The 17,451-nt window shown below is 38.3% G+C and overlaps 1 pseudogene; it reads left to right on the top strand.

Moving 5' to 3' along the window:
- The first annotated feature begins 6,845 nt into the window (after positions 1-6,845).
- Positions 6,846-8,960, top strand: LOC122135143 (annotated as a pseudogene).
- The last annotated feature ends 8,491 nt before the right edge of the window (positions 8,961-17,451 follow it).

The following is a 17,451-nucleotide window of genomic DNA, read 5'->3' as shown; positions in this document are numbered from 1 at the left end:
TAAGAAGTTGATAGCAAAGATTTATATTGTTTAGAAAAGATTTATATTTTTGCAATAAATGCCAGTTCTTTTTTAACTTTTTATTCATCAAAGAATCCTGAAAAAATATCACAGTTTTCCAAAAAAAATACTGTCAGCACAACTGTTGAGATATTTAATAATAATCATCATATTAAGATATGATTTCTGAAGATCATTTGACACTTTATACCTGGAGTAATCAAACCCCTGGATGGAAATTCAGCTTTGCATCACAGAAATAAATTATATTTTAAAGGATATTAAAATGGCAAACCATTATTTTTATATTATAATAACATTTTGCAAGATTACTGTTCTATTTTTTCTGTATTTTGCAATCAAATAAATTTTCAGCTGTGATGAGCAGAAGAGACTTCGTTAAACATTACAAAGTCTTACTGACCCCCAGACTGTTGACCTGCCCCGGTCGTGTATGTAGTTAAAGAAGGTAGATTTAGATGCCACAGTGCATAATAATGCACATTGATGACCATACTTTTACAAATTGCAAAAAGTATTTGCATTTAAAAAAAAAAAGTCATGAATTTGTTGCAGAATGGTCTAAAACTAGCTTAAAGAGAGTGATGTGTTTGCCTGTTACTGTCACCTGCCGACGCTGAGTGAAGACTCCAGTGAGACCTCCAGCACGGTCTACCTGTCTTGAGGCCGATCACAGACGAGAAGACGTGGCTCACCGTGCAGAGGAGTGTCTTAACAGGTCAAGGGTGATAAGCTCACCCGACGATTCACAACCTCCTTCTACGCTTACTGTAAGCACTCCTGTCGTCCATTTCCTGATCAATAGCAGCCCTATTTTTTTTTTTCTTTTAATAAAAATGCCCAAACCTTGTCCCGAACAACCTGAACTATGACTCTTTTTAAAGGTTCAATGATAGCAATAAAAAATCTAAGGTAAACAGGCATGTGATTTTGGAGGACGTGTTGCTCGATGGGGATAAGTTTGCATTGTGCGATCCGTTTGCGCACTCCACAGGAATCTGTTACTGAACTGCATAAACAGCTCAGGAACGTAGTATTTTTCAGCGAAAACACACTGACAATCATGATCCGCCAAATTCTCTCAATTAATGACTCTCATCCCGAGTGAATATTACTTTTTGACGTTTTAAAGGTTGATTGGTATTAATTCGCATTTACCCCTTTTTTTTCATTAGTTTAAAAAATGTATTAAAAGCTACATAAAAATTATATAAGCAACATCTGATAATTATCAGTATTGATACCAATTGAGATGAAATATAAATTAAATGAAAATTCCTTTAAATTTATAACTCATAATTGCTCAAAAACAGTCATTTCCAAAATTTATGAAACCTGCATATTTATTCTAAAAAATAAAAAAAAATAATAGAAGCAAGAAGAAGAGAAATAAAATAAAAACCATCATCCACACAACATACTGTAACTAAGATTACTTTTCTGGAAAGTTTTCAATAAATTCATTTTACGGCATGCCATAATTTTTCAGGCTGGGGTCAATAGATGTACACAATCATAAAATTCATAAAAAAGTGTGTGAGATATGGGGAAAAAAAAAGCTTTTTGACACTATTTATAACTATGACAAAAATATATTTTGACTCCTAATGGACCTGAACATGAAACATGCACATGCATTACAAATATAAAATACATAAATGTTGTGTATTGTAAAGCATTTGCAAAGGTTTGATCCCTAACTATAAACTAATCCATTCATTAGAAATGTTTGTGTAGCCATTCCTGATCAAACGGACCTGGGAATGCTGACCGTTTCTGAGGGTCAAATCATGCTAAAACTGTGAATAACCCAAAGAAATCAGAGCCTGCATTAGTCCTCATTGGGGAGTGGACTGTTCTCTCAGGGGAAAGGTGACATGGTGATCGTACTGGCCTGGAAAGGAAAGCGTTTCTGCAGCTCCGGCTAAAGACGAACAGGAACCCTATGACGCTGCAAGGACTTAGCGAGGAGTTCAGACCCCGGAGACACACACTGATGATTACTCCAGATATCCCAGAGAGTCCTCGAGCGGCTACTGACGACGTCTGACCTCCTGCTGTGTGACCCCTGACACACACCCGTCTGACCTCAGAGAGACACAGCTGTGTGTTATCAGCAGCCGAAACAGCTGTAGTTTAGGTATTTTTTTCAGTTCAGTCAGCGGCTTTCATTATTGAGAGTGTAACCGTCAGCCTCTTGTGTACTTGTGTGTTTGATCAGTCAGTGTTTGTAGCATCAGAACAACGGCAACCCGAGCCAGTGATAGTAAATACTGAAGTACTGATTATAGAGATTTAATCATACAAAATAAGACACAAATGCATTTAATGATGCGTAGATAGACCCACTTATTTTATTTTATGAAACTACGTTCTCTTTAAAGAAATTAATGCCTTTTATTAATCAAGGATGCATTGAGAATTGATCAAAAGTGACGTGAAATGTGACAAAAGATTTCTGTTTCACAATAAAATGCTGTTTACTTTTGAACTGTTCTATTCATCTGATGAATCCTGACAAATTATAAATGCATCACGGTTTCCTCCTCCACAAAAATATTGTGCAGCACAACTGTTTTCAACATTGATAACGCAAATAATCAGAATGTTCCTTAGAGCAGCAGATCATTCATATTAGAAAATTATTTCTGAAGACTCATGTGACACTGAAGACTGGAGTAATGACTGCTGAAAAATACAGGCCCTGCCGCATCACAGAAATAAATTATATTTTTAATAACACATTCACATAGAAAACAGCTGTTAGGAATTATACATAATATCTTCACATTTTTTAATGTTTTTTTTTATCAATAAATGTAGACTTGGTGAGCAGGGAAGAGCCTTTTTCAAAAATCTTACTGACCTCTTTGAACAGTAGTGCGAACACACATAAAAATAAACATCATTAATGTTTCAGGACATACATTCAGGTCATTGACAGAACCAACAAATACACACTTAAAAACATTGTATGTTTGCACACACACACACAAGAGATGAACAGTCTCTGGGTTACAGAGAGAGTTTAGGGCTCAGACTGCTGATCTCAATGAGAAGCTCTTCAGCAAATGAACATGAGTGTGTGGCTGTGTGTGTGTGTGTGTGTGTGGTGTGTGTGTGTGTGTGTGTGGTGTGTGTGTCGTGTGTGGTGTGTGAGAGAGAGAGAGAAGAGAGAGACATGAGTGTGTTTAATTACACAGACAGCATACAGGCAGGAGATCCGTCTCTCATGTGTCGATTTTTTTTTTTTAGCTGATGCACATGACATACTACTAATCTCATCATAAATCATATATAATGTGTTGTTTATGGTGCAAAATAAACTAATAACTCAGATATCATGTGGTGAACGTCTTATTTGTTGTAGATCAGTAGTATTAAATTTAGTGACGGTGGCAAACATCACACACACAGATCTCAGCACTACAGGTGCAGCGACCAACACACACACACACACACAACACACACACCACACACACACACACAACACACTGTTGTAGATGTGGAAGAGACGAGAGCTTTCCTGTGATGAGAGGAATAATCAGGCGTCTGAAGGGTCTCGCTAATGAAATTCGCCGTGAGCGCCCACACGAGCACAAAAGAGCCATTCACTCAAATCATTTCATTAGCCAATCACAGAGAGAACAGCAGACGCAGACACATGAAACACTCTCTCTCTCTCTCTCTCTCTCTCTCTCTCTCTCTCTCTCTCTCTCGTCCCAAACACGGCTCGGAGAGAAACACAGCTACATAAAAAAAAACTTCAGCTCCTATGAAAAATCATATTATTAATCAGATCGTGTCTTCCAGAGGCTTCTTTGAACTAAAACTATTAAAAATTGTCTTTGTTCATTGAAATAAAGCTGAAATAAAATATAAATATTAGATTAAAATTAAAAATTTAGAATTAGAAATTAGAAATAAAATTGTTAAGTTAAAGTACAAAATTTACTAAAACTGAAATAGATATCAATTAAAGCTAAATAGAAATATAAAAAGGTGATGTAAAGAACAAATCAGGTTAATGAAAACCATAAAAAACACATTTTTGTTAACACTGAAAATATATATATATTAAAAAAATTGTTTTATTTTATGTTACCAAGGCAACATTTCGCACTTTACTTTGATGTATAAAAATAACTAAAACTGAAATAAAAATTATTTAAAAACATATGTAGGCATATAAAAAAAAATACAAACAACAAGAAAATTACTGAACATTTAATTAACATTAATATTACACACACACACATATATAATCTATTATAATATAAAAACTCTTATATGATACTATAATAACACTGGAACTTGATATTTAATATTGAACTTCCAACATTAATCTTAGCTCATAATCTTATTTTCCGTTTCTGTTGTGAATGTCATGGTGTTACTCTTCTTGTAAACTGGTTTGAAGCCAGTCTTGTGTTCGTTATGTTTGCTCCGTGAACACTGTGGAATATTCCAGGGTCTTCGCTCTCACACAAGCCCTGTGTAGTGTGCTCACGCTGCTTCTAGTGCACTACACTACACCACCCAGTGGCCTGATAGCTACGAGCGAGTAGCCAGAGCTGACCTAAAAAACCAATGCAGACACATCCGTCACATTCTACACTCAATCTACCAACACAGAATTCAGTCATGGAAATAAACTCCATAACTGAAGATATATTGTCTTCATACACTGCTGCGCAAAAGTTTGTGATCAGTGAATTCGTAATGTGCTTTTATTCGATCAGAAATACAGAATATTGTGAAATATTATTACTATTTAAAATAGCTGTTTTTCTTTGTCTATATGTTTGTTAAAATGCAATGTATTTCTTTCTGTGATCAAAGCTGAATGTTTAGCATCATTACTCCAGTCTTTCAGTGTATTCTAACAATATAAGTTCTTTATTATCACTTTTATATCAATTTAAAACACACCCTTGTTGAATAAAAGCATTCATTTCTAAACAAAGAAAAAGAAGAATAAAAATGTACTGACCCCAAACTGCTGAACTGTAGAGGATATTGTTACAAAAGATTTAGCATTATGCAAAGCAGCATATTTTTTTTCACTTTTTATTCATCAAAGAATCCTGAAAAAAAGTATCACAGGTTTCAAAAACAAATATTAAGCAGCACAACAGTTTTTAATATTGATAATAAATCATCATATTAGAATGATTTCTGAAGATCATGTGACACTGAAGACTGGAGTAATGATGCTTGAAAATACAGCTGCGCATCACAGAAATAAATTACAGTTTAAAAGTATATTAAAATAGAAAACCTTTTATTTTAAATTGCAATAATATTTTATAATTTTACAGGTTTTTTTTTTTGTATTTCTGATCAAATAAATGCACCCTTGTTCAGCAGAAGAGACTTCTTTAAAAATAAATTATGTAAAATATTTTTAAATGTATAAAACAACCATATCAAAGTTTATTATTTATAGCCTACACAAAATATATGTTTGGACTATTATGATTTTGTTTTAAAAACTTGTTATTCAAGCTGGATGGCTGTAATATCTGCATTAGCTATTCAAAGGACAATATAGACGAGAATATATATTTATTGTATTTAGTATTTTTACTTTTATTTATTTTCAATATATTCAGATAAATGTATGTTTAAATATTTAGAAAGAAAAGAAAGAACATGCATTTATTTATTTATTTGGTATTTATTTTATTTAGTAAATAAAAAATAAATGTCTTATTTTTATTGATCTATTTTTATTTATTTTCTATATATTTTAGTACATACGTATATGTTTATATATTTTAAAGAAAGAACATGCATTTATTTATTTGTTGTCTTTTATTTTTGTTTATTTGTTTATTTTATGCATTAATGACTTTTATTTGCGTATTCATTCAATTTATTTATTATTTATTTATTTTCTGTATATTTTAATTAAATAATGTTTATTCTATGTTGTTAAAGATAGAAGTAATAGAAAGAAAGAACATGCTTTTATTTGTTTGTTTTTAATAGCTTTTTTTAAATAAATTTTCATTTTTGTTTTTTATATTTTATAATATGTATTCATTTTTAAAGAGATAACAAAACATTCATTTATTATTATTTATTTTTAGAAAATGTGATCTAATTTATTATTTATTTTATTTTCTGAAGATTTTAATAAATAAATATGATATGTTGTTTAAGAAAGAAGAAAGAACATGCATTTTATTTGTTTGTTTTTGTATTTTTATTAATTTAATAAAAATAATTTTTGTTTACTATATTTAAATGAATATATGTTTATATTTTTAATAAAAAAGAAAAACGTGCATTTATTTATTTGTTTTATTTTTGTTCAATCGTGTATTTATTTTTATTAACTGATTAACTTTTTTATTTTCTGTATATTTTAATAAATAAATTTTTTAAAGAAAGAAGAAAGAACATGCATTTGAATCGTTCTTACTAATTTTTGTTTTCTGTATATTTTAATAAATATGTTTTATTTTTTTAAAGAAATAATATTTTTGAATATTTTTGAAGAAATAAAAAGCATAGATTTAATTATATGTTGTTGTTTTTCATTTGTTTATTTATTTTTATGAATTGGTTTACTTTATCATTTATTTTTATTTTATTTAATAAATACATGCTTATATATTTTTTAAAAAAAACAACAACACGCATTTGTTCATTTTCTATATTTATTTATTTATCCTGCATTTTATTTATTTATTTTCATTTTTCATTCATTCATTTATTTTATTCCATTAATTCAGCGGTTAGTAGTACCGCTCCACGCCGTCAGTGGACGCGCGTGTGTGTGTGCGTGCGCGTGCCCGTGACGTCTGCCGGAAGAGACGGTCTTGCTTGTGGTGTTTTTCTGCTCCTCAACAGCAGTGCGAAACTCCTCCGCTTCCATCGGTCTTTAATGTTCATTTTCTCTTATTTTGTGTTTTTTTCGTGAAGGATCTGTCTCCGATCTGACACAGATGTGTTTGCGGTTTGGATGACTGCGTTTTTTCGCGGCTTTGTGATGAGGAGCTGACGATCAAGTGAGAATCTGCCTCACAAACCAGACATTCGTTTTATTTTCGATCATATTTGATGTCTTTATCCTTTTATTGTCTGCAGAGGTGTTTTATAATCGCTGCTTTGACTCATTAGGGAAAGGCAGCTGACACCATGGTGTTTTTGAGATATTGCATGTCATATCTCATATGTTTAAATTGTAATCAGAAAAAGTATGTAAAAATACTGAAGCGCAATAGTAAAAGTCACGCTGAGTTAGCAAATTATAAACAACTCATGAAGTCTGCATGATCTGAAAGAATAAACACTTGATTAGGCAATATTACTGTTTACATTAATGTTATGTAAAATTATGACCATATGAAAAAAGTATTGTGTTGTCAAGAAAACTAAAAAAATAAAAAATATTAATAAATTATTGTATGTTTAATGTTTAATTGTATATGTTAAACAATTAATTTTGCAGATTTCAATTTTAAATTATGACTGCAACTCTATATATAGTCCAAAAAACTAAAAAAGTTTTTTTTATATATAATAATAAGAATTGTTTAAAAAAAAAACAAGCATATCATAAAGAAAAATTATAGTTTTAAATTTAAGCAAATTTGTTAAAGTTTGTGAAAAATAATCCTTTTTGATTGTTCAATTTTATTTTAACCATTAAAATGGAATCTAGAAAAATTTAAAAGTGGAAAACATAATTTGGTAAAAATAAAACAGATTCATATTCATAGGCCTGATTTGTATTACTCTAGTTTTACACTAGCAACTTTGCGACTCTTGTGATAAATTACTTACCGTAATTCGCTTTGGATAAAATGTAGTAAAGTAACTCAAACCGTTCATTGTCTGATGAACCTGGCACCGGATGTTACGAATTCCGCTTTCGTTTGGATAGAAGCGTCTGCTAAATACATAAATTTAAATAAACTGATGTTTTGCGTGTTGTAGATGATGGCGCCTTCTAAGATGAAGTTGCGTGTGAGGAAGAGAGACAGCGCTGGCAGATCTTCTCAGCGTTTATTGGCCAACGCGTCGCCTGATTCCAAATGCCCCATCTGCCTCGATGGCTTCAATAACGTGGCGTCGCTGGAGGACCGCTGCCTGCACCGTTCTGTTTCCACTGCATCTACGAGTGGTCCAAGAACAAAGCCGAGTGTCCGCCTCTGTAAGCAGCCCTTCCACTCCATATTCCACTCCGTCAAAGGGTTGAAAACGACTTTAAGGAGTTCGTGCTGCGGCCGCCGGAGAACAGAGCACCTCAGAACGCCCCACCGTCTGCGATCCATCCGAGCGCATGCTCCGCCCCCGAGTTCTCAGAGACCGGGAGAGGCGGAGCCACAGGGTGCAGAACCCCGCCCCTTCCTCCCTCGCCTCCGCCTGGAGGCGTACGACGTCATTTTCGAAGCCTGACGGACGCAGCGGCGTTCGCGCAGGAACAAGGCGTGCAGCAGATGGTGCTGCGACTGACGGCGCGCAGACATGGGCGGAGCCTGCGGCGCTTGTGCAACCAAGACGTGGTGGCGTTCCGGCGCGCGCTGTACAGGACTGGCGTACGCGTGCGCAACTCGAGGGACGCCGGCAGGCAAAGAGACATTTCGGCTACATTCTTGCGACAAAACCCTGGCTGCTTGCGCCGACTGTTGCCTTGGCTGCAGCGCGAGCTCACCGTTTTGTACGGTTCGCACGGCTCGCTGGTGAACATCGTGCAAGAACATCATCATCTCGCGCATCATCATGAACTACAACATGGAGGACACGGCCATCCGAGACGAGCTCCGCCCCTTCCTGCTGCGCGCGCAACTGACCACTTCCTGCAAGCGAGCTGGTGAGCTTTCGCCCGGCTCCACCCTCAACATGGAGGCGTACGACCCAGCAGGCCCGTTACGACTGTCCCCGCTCCCAGCTACGAGGAGGGCAAGCGTCTCGGACCTTTCTGAGTTATCGCCATCTCATCGAGCGAGTGAGACCCACACAACATCAAACTTATGGTTTAGTAACGACTAGCAGTTTTATGAATTTCATGTTGTTCTGTATGACTTTCAATCTTTTAAGGAGAATGTTCACTCTTTTCCTTGCGTGAAGGGCCATTCCCGTCTCAAGTGCTCCAAAAAGTTGGTTGCTTGGCCATTTTTTTTTAGTTTAACAGAACCATTTATTTAAAGTTCAACAAAGATTTACTTTTTATGGCCCTATAGAAATCAATTTTATTTCTTCCCTAAATTCTGTGTTTTTTTAGTTTTTATTTACACAGGATTCCATTTTAAAAATGGTTTAATTATCTTCATAAGCTTGTCTAATCAATTTAATTTATTACCATTTTTAATGTAATAATTACACGACTTTTACAATAATCAAGGCTTATGAACATGTTTTGTCTTTTCAGAAATTCTTTGAAATTCGTCGTAATCAAATTAAAAGATTACAATTAAACCGTTTAAGTTACAAAAACCGCAACATCTTAGCTCAGGATGGTCCGCCTAAACCCCCCCAAACAAAAAATTATAAAAATTAAAAATGGCCAATGCAACCTCCATTGGAGTATTTGAGATGGATTGACCCTGCAAGCAGCAAACACAGGGTGTCAAGCTCCAAAAAAGAACAGCAACAAAAAACACACCATAATTTTCCTGTTCCTTTTTTTCCTCGATTTCTACCCCTCCATGGTGAGAGTAACGCACAAACTAATAAATTGCACAGTCTTGTATAAAGATGTCTTCCAAATACATAAATGTAAACATTGTTTTAGTATGTCTATATCTCTAAGAAATCTATATGAACTCATGATAACTTTTGTGTGAAGAACACTACATACTTTAAGTTAAAATGACCCCTGTTTGAGGTGTTGTGTGACACTGTGTTTCTGTGAGTAAAGTGTTGGAGCGATATGCCCATAGTCCGTATACGTCCAGTCGTCAGCCTGTAAAGATCGCTGATACGCAATATTTATCATGCCTAATTTATTTAAACTATTTACTTACTTAGTTTCCATAGCCGTAGAGTGAACCATCTCCAGCAGCCTAATGTTTAGTGTAATCTATTAACTATGTAGAACTAACCTGCATATATAATAATATAATCATCGTCAAAGGCATCAGGCCACAGGCGATAATCTAAATGCATGATACTACTATCGTCTATCAGCACAACCCCTAATCCAAGTCTTTTCATCATTGTTGTCATTGTCTTTTCTCACAGGGATGATGATGATGATAATGACAGTGTGAGGACATATGTCACAGAGAATCCCTCTGCTGTCGCAGCGAACGCCTTGCAAATCCGTTGCCACTGCAAGTGGAGCTGGAAAGCTTTGCCAATTCTCCAGTCCCATATGGTATGATGAGACGCCTGTGTCCCTGTCTATTCCACCCTCCTCCCCTCTTCCAGCCTATTGCAGGTGTGATGGGGCGGCAGCCAGCCTCAAAGCACAGACCCTCCCCCAGCACCCTGGACTTCGTACTGACCCTTGCGGGCAAGTGTCAGCGTGTCCAGCTGGACCGGGTTGAAGATGATGTCAGAGGAATGAGTGCTAATTGTGGGCGATTTACGTGAAACCGATGCGAGGTTGCCGAACACGACCCCAGAACTTGTTCATCATCTCTCCTCATAATTCGTCTGAGAGGAGCAAGATGCCGGCCGCCACCTAGACAGCGGCCCCTCCGTAACTGAAAATCAGAGGAATCCCAAGTGCAGATCCCGTCACAAAGTCCCCACAATGAACCAGCCTTAGGTCCTAATTCCTCCCCAGGCCCTTGGGGGCTCCCTTGAGTGCAGTCCAAAGCATATACTTCTCATTTGGAGTCGGGGTCATGCATGCAAGAGGCAACAACAGTGAGGTCCGACTACTTTGTCCCTCCTGTGGTCACCAGTCCAAAGACTGCCGTTCACGGTCACATTCACAGGCAGAGATCAAGATGACTCCAGGTTCAGAGGTCACAGGAGGCACAGAAGTCAATCGCGCGCTCTGGCCAGCAAAGAGAAGGACAATGAGTTTTCTCGAACAATCAACGGCACATCTAGACCCCAGATTGGCTCGCCAAGCCTTCAACACAGAGCTCGGACACAAATGCCCCATCGGTGTCCGTTTCTGGGAGCTGTAGCCCCGCCTCTTAAGTCACACAGTGTAGCGACTGCTCTCCCCTCCCCGAAACAAACAGCCGACAGGTCCATGTGTGAGAGCATTCGTGCACATGCAAGAGAGAGATTCTTGCAACTCTCCTTCCTACTCCCAGAAGGCAAAAAACCAAGGAAGAGGAGTAGGTCACCTGACTCTCACCTGATTCGTTCCTTGCTCCCGCCCATCCCCGTGAGGCACACAGCGGTTTGTCGTAAACGCCGCAAGCATTCTGTTAGCAGCAGCAGTGCCTGATTTGCACGTCCGAAAGTCGCTCCTGCTTGGACAAACCCATGGCCAACGCAAGTACAAAACCCGGCCACTTGCGATCTTGTTTAGCAGCAGCACAGCGGCAGTACAAGGAACCGGACAGAGAACCGCAACCAAGGAAAAGCGCGCACAGAGAACGGCGACCCGGGTCAGCAGGTGAACGATCTCCAGAGATTTGCAAGAGATCATCTATGAACAAAGGGCACCTGACCCACACTGGGTCCAGCGGCAAAGCAAGAGGAGGTTTCAGCACCCGGAGCGAAGAATGGAGCTGCCCGTTCACCCACTGTTGATCACGATCAGATAGCGCCAGCGACCGTTACCAGTCGACTGTCTGGACCGGCCGTCTTGGATGTTATAGACCAAACCGCTGCTGATGACTCGAGCAAAGGGATGGGATCACCTGAGCACAGGGAATTCCCTCCAGAATGCAAGTTGCTACTTGGATTCTTCAAATCCTCTATCTGAGCCCTCGAGCTCCCACGGGCGCCCAGCAGTGACCCAACCACCGAACCTACACGTTAACCTGGATTGGACTTGTGCGGTGAATGTTAGTCGACAAACAGTAGTTCTGACTAGCTCCCCGAACTATGGATGCCGAGTAACCACGAAGAGTTTATGTCCGACCCTTTCTCCCAGTGGCATTCCATTTATAACAACCCCACCTCTGGCTATGTGAGGCTGTTGAGGCTGCTGGAAACCATAACTGCAAGATCTTGTGGTTTTTTCTGGATTTCCTACAGGGGCAGAGTAAGCTACATAGGGGCAGAAGTCCTCATACAAGTTCTCCCGGACAACAGGGAACACCTGCCTTCAGGGCCAACAAAGAGACCAATCATGATGTAGAGATGAGCAGGACGAAGGTTTAGCCAAAAACTTATGAGAACGAGAACAACAGAGTCGAGCTGACTCGACAACAAAAGACGGCGAACCACACCCTGCTAGCTACACAACTAAAAGAGACTTTTTCTTAAAGACGCTATTATGCCTTGTCTGATGCGTTATCTGAATCACTCAGCCTCTAGACGTTTTTTATAGAACTCATTTAAAGATGTGACTTACTGCTGGAAAAATGGATGCTTAGAAAACATTCCAGACAATGTTTTTTTGTCAATTTGAACATTCATTATTATTGCCTTCTGTTGTTATTTATTAGTTACAGTGATCCTTTTTCCTCGAATCTGGTGCTGGCCTCACTGTGCCACACAGCCCAACAACGAATCATGTTCTCCCCCCCTGTTGATGGCAACCCTTGTTCCACTAATCATTACCCTATGCAAACAGCAAATACATGGCGGCGCTACCGATCTAGACTAGGTGCGATTCTCAGCCTTGTTTGCTTCAAGACCCAGATTGTTTATTGACAAGACGCAGGGGCTTTGACAAACCTGAACGAAAAAAAAACATAGGAGGAAACGTTATTTTGTGTATCTTACACTCTTCTGACAAAATGTGCTAAACGTGATACCTTATATTGACGTACAACAGATTGTCACTGGGGCAGTACCCTTAAAAAGACAAATTTTATACCTTATTTACCCTTAATAACAGGGTATTGAAAAGTGTGTCATGAAAGATCGGACCTTTGTCGGCAGGTTTGTTAACGTGACCTATAATCTTGGTCCCCTGGTGCCCATTCTACCAATCCGATGGAAACTGTGGAAAACACTTAACCCAGTAACTTTGTTTTGGTAAACGACTTTTCTGCAAGGCATCTGAAAAAAAACGAGCACGGTCTGATTTCGACGCCCCTACTCGATGTTAAAAAGGGAATCTCATTCTAATATTACCGCCCCATAATCTGTAAATTTCCACCTACGGCGCACTCATTTTTACGGATTTTGTGTACCAGCTTCTAACGCCCAATGGTGAAAATTTGTCCAGCAAAATCATGTCTAATGGTTCTGTCTTAGCGCCATCGCACTGACAGAGCCACAGTAACACTATTTGGAGAAGATTCGATCCCAGCCTCAGAGGAGACCAAGAGAAGCAAGTGACGATTTATTTATTTATTTACTGCTCTATATTACGACCTGCCGCCACACAGATCGATAAAATAAACATGCCCATTTATTTCCCAGCACTGTTTACCTTTCATAGACATAACCAACCTGTTTTTCGCCAACTCGTTTTTTTTAACACACTTTGTGAGGAATGAGAACTTTGTTTAGTACTCGACGCGTGCTCTGTGACAGCCGCCCCTTTCCTGTCCGTGTGCACTCAGAAAAACATATATCACAAGTTAAACTAATATGGTTTAAAAGGGAGTACCAGATGATTTCAGTGTTCGTGATAAACATGCTCATCAGAACCAAACAGATGTGTTTTTAGCAGGCGTACAAACTCTCAATGCGTAGAGCTCTATCTCTGGAAGGGGGGTGGGAGCCGCAGTCATTGCATTTAAAGGACAGGCACGAAAAACGAGAGTGTTTCTGCCTCACACTCAAAATAGCATTTTCAAAAGTGATATAACTAATGATCTGTGGGCGTATTTTGAGCTGAAAACTGGTAGAGACACATTGTCACGGGACACAGAGATTAGATTACATATTGCTAAAAAGGAGGCATCAATAGTCCTCCTTTAAGGGTCGCATATCGGTAGCTTAAGGTCGCTTTAATATGCGATTTTTAGGCGTTGGATAAGGCTACAAAGTTGTACCTTATGCGCGTAATTATTAATACTACTAACGGTACTACTATGCGCCTTTTATCTAGGTGTAAATAAAAGTCCGGCCGGCTCCATAGTTGTCCTTTAAGGGTACTGCCTGTGAATTTTTGCAGTTTTGTTTTTTGACCGTGTACAAACTTTTATGGCTATTTGCATTTAGCCATTGTTTCTTTTCCGCTTACTGTCCACGCATCCTGTCCGAGCCATACCTTGTGAACCGTTTTGTTTTTGAATTACGACCCACCGGATGCAGAAACCAATTACCATTCACTATTCCAGCCCCAATGAGCTTGGAGAATTGGTTCTCTTGTTTTAAAATCAGGGAAAGGAACAGGTGGCATGCACCTCCATAGCCCCTACGCTGAGCCACGTTATGTGTGCCTATGCTGCTGGTGTGTGTGGCGGGACTAAATAGATGACACCCTGGAGATATAATCACTGATCATTGTTTTATAATCTGACCACACATCAAGCCTTTCTTTGGCAGACAGATGATACTTGTCCATGTCAGCCAAAAAATCACAATAAATTTTCTACTACTTCGACGTAACCATTGCCATTTATTAGAATCAGACAGTCGTGTCTGCAAATGTTTTTTCTTTATGAACAGCAGCATTGCCCGTCATCAACTTTGTCGAACCTGATCAAGACCCTTAGTTCTAACCAGTTGGGATGTGATAAACCACTGTGTCTTCCATGGTAATGGTAATGAGGTAACCTCTATATTGACCTCTATTGATCACAGCTATAATTTTACAGACCCGCTTTCTGCACACTTTCCATGCCTTTAAACTTCGATCAGTAGTCAACAAATTAACACAGCGGAGTACATACCCGGCTATAGATGATAACCAATTCTTGAACACCAAATTTATTTAGCAGCACAGAGAGCAACAAGATTTTTTGTTCTCTGGATGAGGACAGATGATAGAATCCAACTTGACCCCATTTCCCCCCTTTTAAAAAAACTCCCAAAAAGAGTCACGTTTTAAAGTGTCCATTTAAAAAGGGTATTGTGGGGGCTGTTTAGGGGGTGAAAATTAACCCATTTTTTCAAAATTTAAAATGTTTTTGTTTTTAAACAAAGACAAAGTTTTCAAAAAAAGTTGGGGAAGCTAAGATAGGGGGGTTAACTCGGGGGTCATAAAAAGTGCAATATTTGGGGTTATTTGACCTGGGGGATTTAAAACAGTGTTAGAAAAGAAAAACCCTGTGGTTTTACTCCAAAAAACAGTTTTGAAAAAGCCTTTTTATGCAAGAAAAATTAAAAAAAAACCGGTTTTTCCCCCCAAAAATCCGGGGACAACCCGAAATTTGATTCTACTTAAGTATTAAAGCCTTGGAAAACTTTTTGATTTAATTGCAACGGGGCCCAAATTTTTAATTAAAATTATTTACTTAAATAAAAAATCTCTTGGTTCCCCCCCCTGTAATCCAAGATGTTAAGTTTTTCTGTTCGTGCAAAAAATTTTTTTTTGGAAAAAAACATCCAAATTTTCCCCAAATTAAATTCAGGGTGGGGACCACGCGGTGCCTGAAAAGTCCAAATTGCAGTATCATTTCAGCTGACAGTCTTCCAAAAGCCTCTAAGATTTCCAAGCCCGCAGGAACATAAGAGTCTGATCTAGAGCAACCATCCACATTGTTCATAATAATAATAAACATTTATATGCCTTTTTACCACAAATAGCTTCATTGAGCACCGTAGCTGAAGACTTCATACCATTACGTAATCATCCAGCGAATGTTTTCCTCCCCCCCCCAAACCTTCATTTTGTTTGGTGATGAAGATTTGGCAGAGTTTGTCACCAAACAGTATCCGCGACTCTGAGATTGCATTAAAATCTCAGGTATGATGAGAACAATGTCTCAAATCCTACAAGCAGAATGAAGCTAAGAAATTGCTCCCCCAATGAGTTCGATCGCTCGATAGAAATGTATTGATGACGGTGAGTACCCAGTACAACACACAGCAATAGCAGATGTACGCCCCTGCGGAAGTCTTCGCCCACAGACATTCAAGGTGATTGGGAACACTATACAGAAGTTTAAAGGATAAAGATGGGTATCATTTTGATTGCTACAAGTTGCAACTCCTCCACACCTCGACGTTGTGGTTCGACATTTCAAAAAATAAAGTGATCTATACTAATAAATACCCAATAGTATTCTCTCAAGTCATGGGCGGGGTGCCACTTCCCGGTAAAAATAGCTCCTTGAGACAATTGACAGCACTACATCTACAAGCATATGTCCATCAAAATGGCTTAAGAAAACTCATCATGTCTTGGATTACAAGACATCTGAGGCACGGTTCGTCATCAAAATGCAGGTTTGGAATCATAATTATGCCATAATAATAGATGGCCTATTCACATGGTCACTTACGGAGCTTATAACATTAGTGGACCGCGAGTCAAACTGGATTGTACTTCTTGTTTGTCAACGCAGTTTCATAACAGTCCAACTCGTTACAAGAGGTTTTGATTAGTTTTGTCTCGCCCCCCCCCCCTTTTGGGGCTATTCAAATCTGCACTTATTACATACGCAGTCCATCATAATTTACACAAAGTCGTTCGCCTTGTTTTATAGTTTGAATTATTGATTGAATGCTTATAGCAACCTATTTTCTAACTACACTGTTACGCATGTGCACACACACCTCGAAGAACTTTTATAACATACTGAATACACATACATGCTCTTACCCTCTCATAGCATCTGTTCTTTCCTTTCCGTTATATAAGTTCTTCAGCTATGCATCAGGCTTGGTGCCGAGGAAGCCTGCATTGCTTGAGACTTAACTTCGGAATGCTGATGTTCCAAATACCGATTAGCGTAGTCTTTCAAAGTACATAAGAAAAACTAACCTTCGAGTAAGCTCAAAGTGGATGGTTGCCATCGCAAAGAATAGATTTCTTATCATGATTACAGAATCACTCTCGGTGTTGGTCCCTTAACCATGATTGCTGCCACAACTGAACATATCATCTGAGACTCTACCAGGAAAGCACAGGGTACTGCTATGCCAAGATGTCAGTAAAGAGATATTTTGCACCTGGAAAAGCATAACTGCTTTGCCAAACAAACAAGTACTGATCTGGTTCGCTCCTTTATAGAGTATGTCAGTTTTACATAGCATTCTAAATCAATAAACATAATTTAGAAATGTACTATTTGACATCTACTAAATGAAATTGTCCCATAAGATTCGTATTGCGATGAAATGGAGCCCAAACAACGTCTAAAAATTATGTCGTTCCAACATGCTTAGACTGTCAAAAGATTGTCTCACATGATGTAAGCTACTCGATGTGCTATCAACAGTATTTGGACGAATCTTCAGTCTTCCATTCCTGCAAGACGTATTTTTAATAGA

This window comes from Cyprinus carpio, chromosome A23 (assembly GCF_018340385.1).
Source record: "Cyprinus carpio isolate SPL01 chromosome A23, ASM1834038v1, whole genome shotgun sequence".
In the NCBI taxonomy this organism is placed as follows: Eukaryota; Metazoa; Chordata; class Actinopteri; order Cypriniformes; family Cyprinidae; genus Cyprinus; species Cyprinus carpio.
Note: the sequence above shows the minus strand (reverse complement) of the source record. Positions and strands in the feature narration are given on the sequence as shown.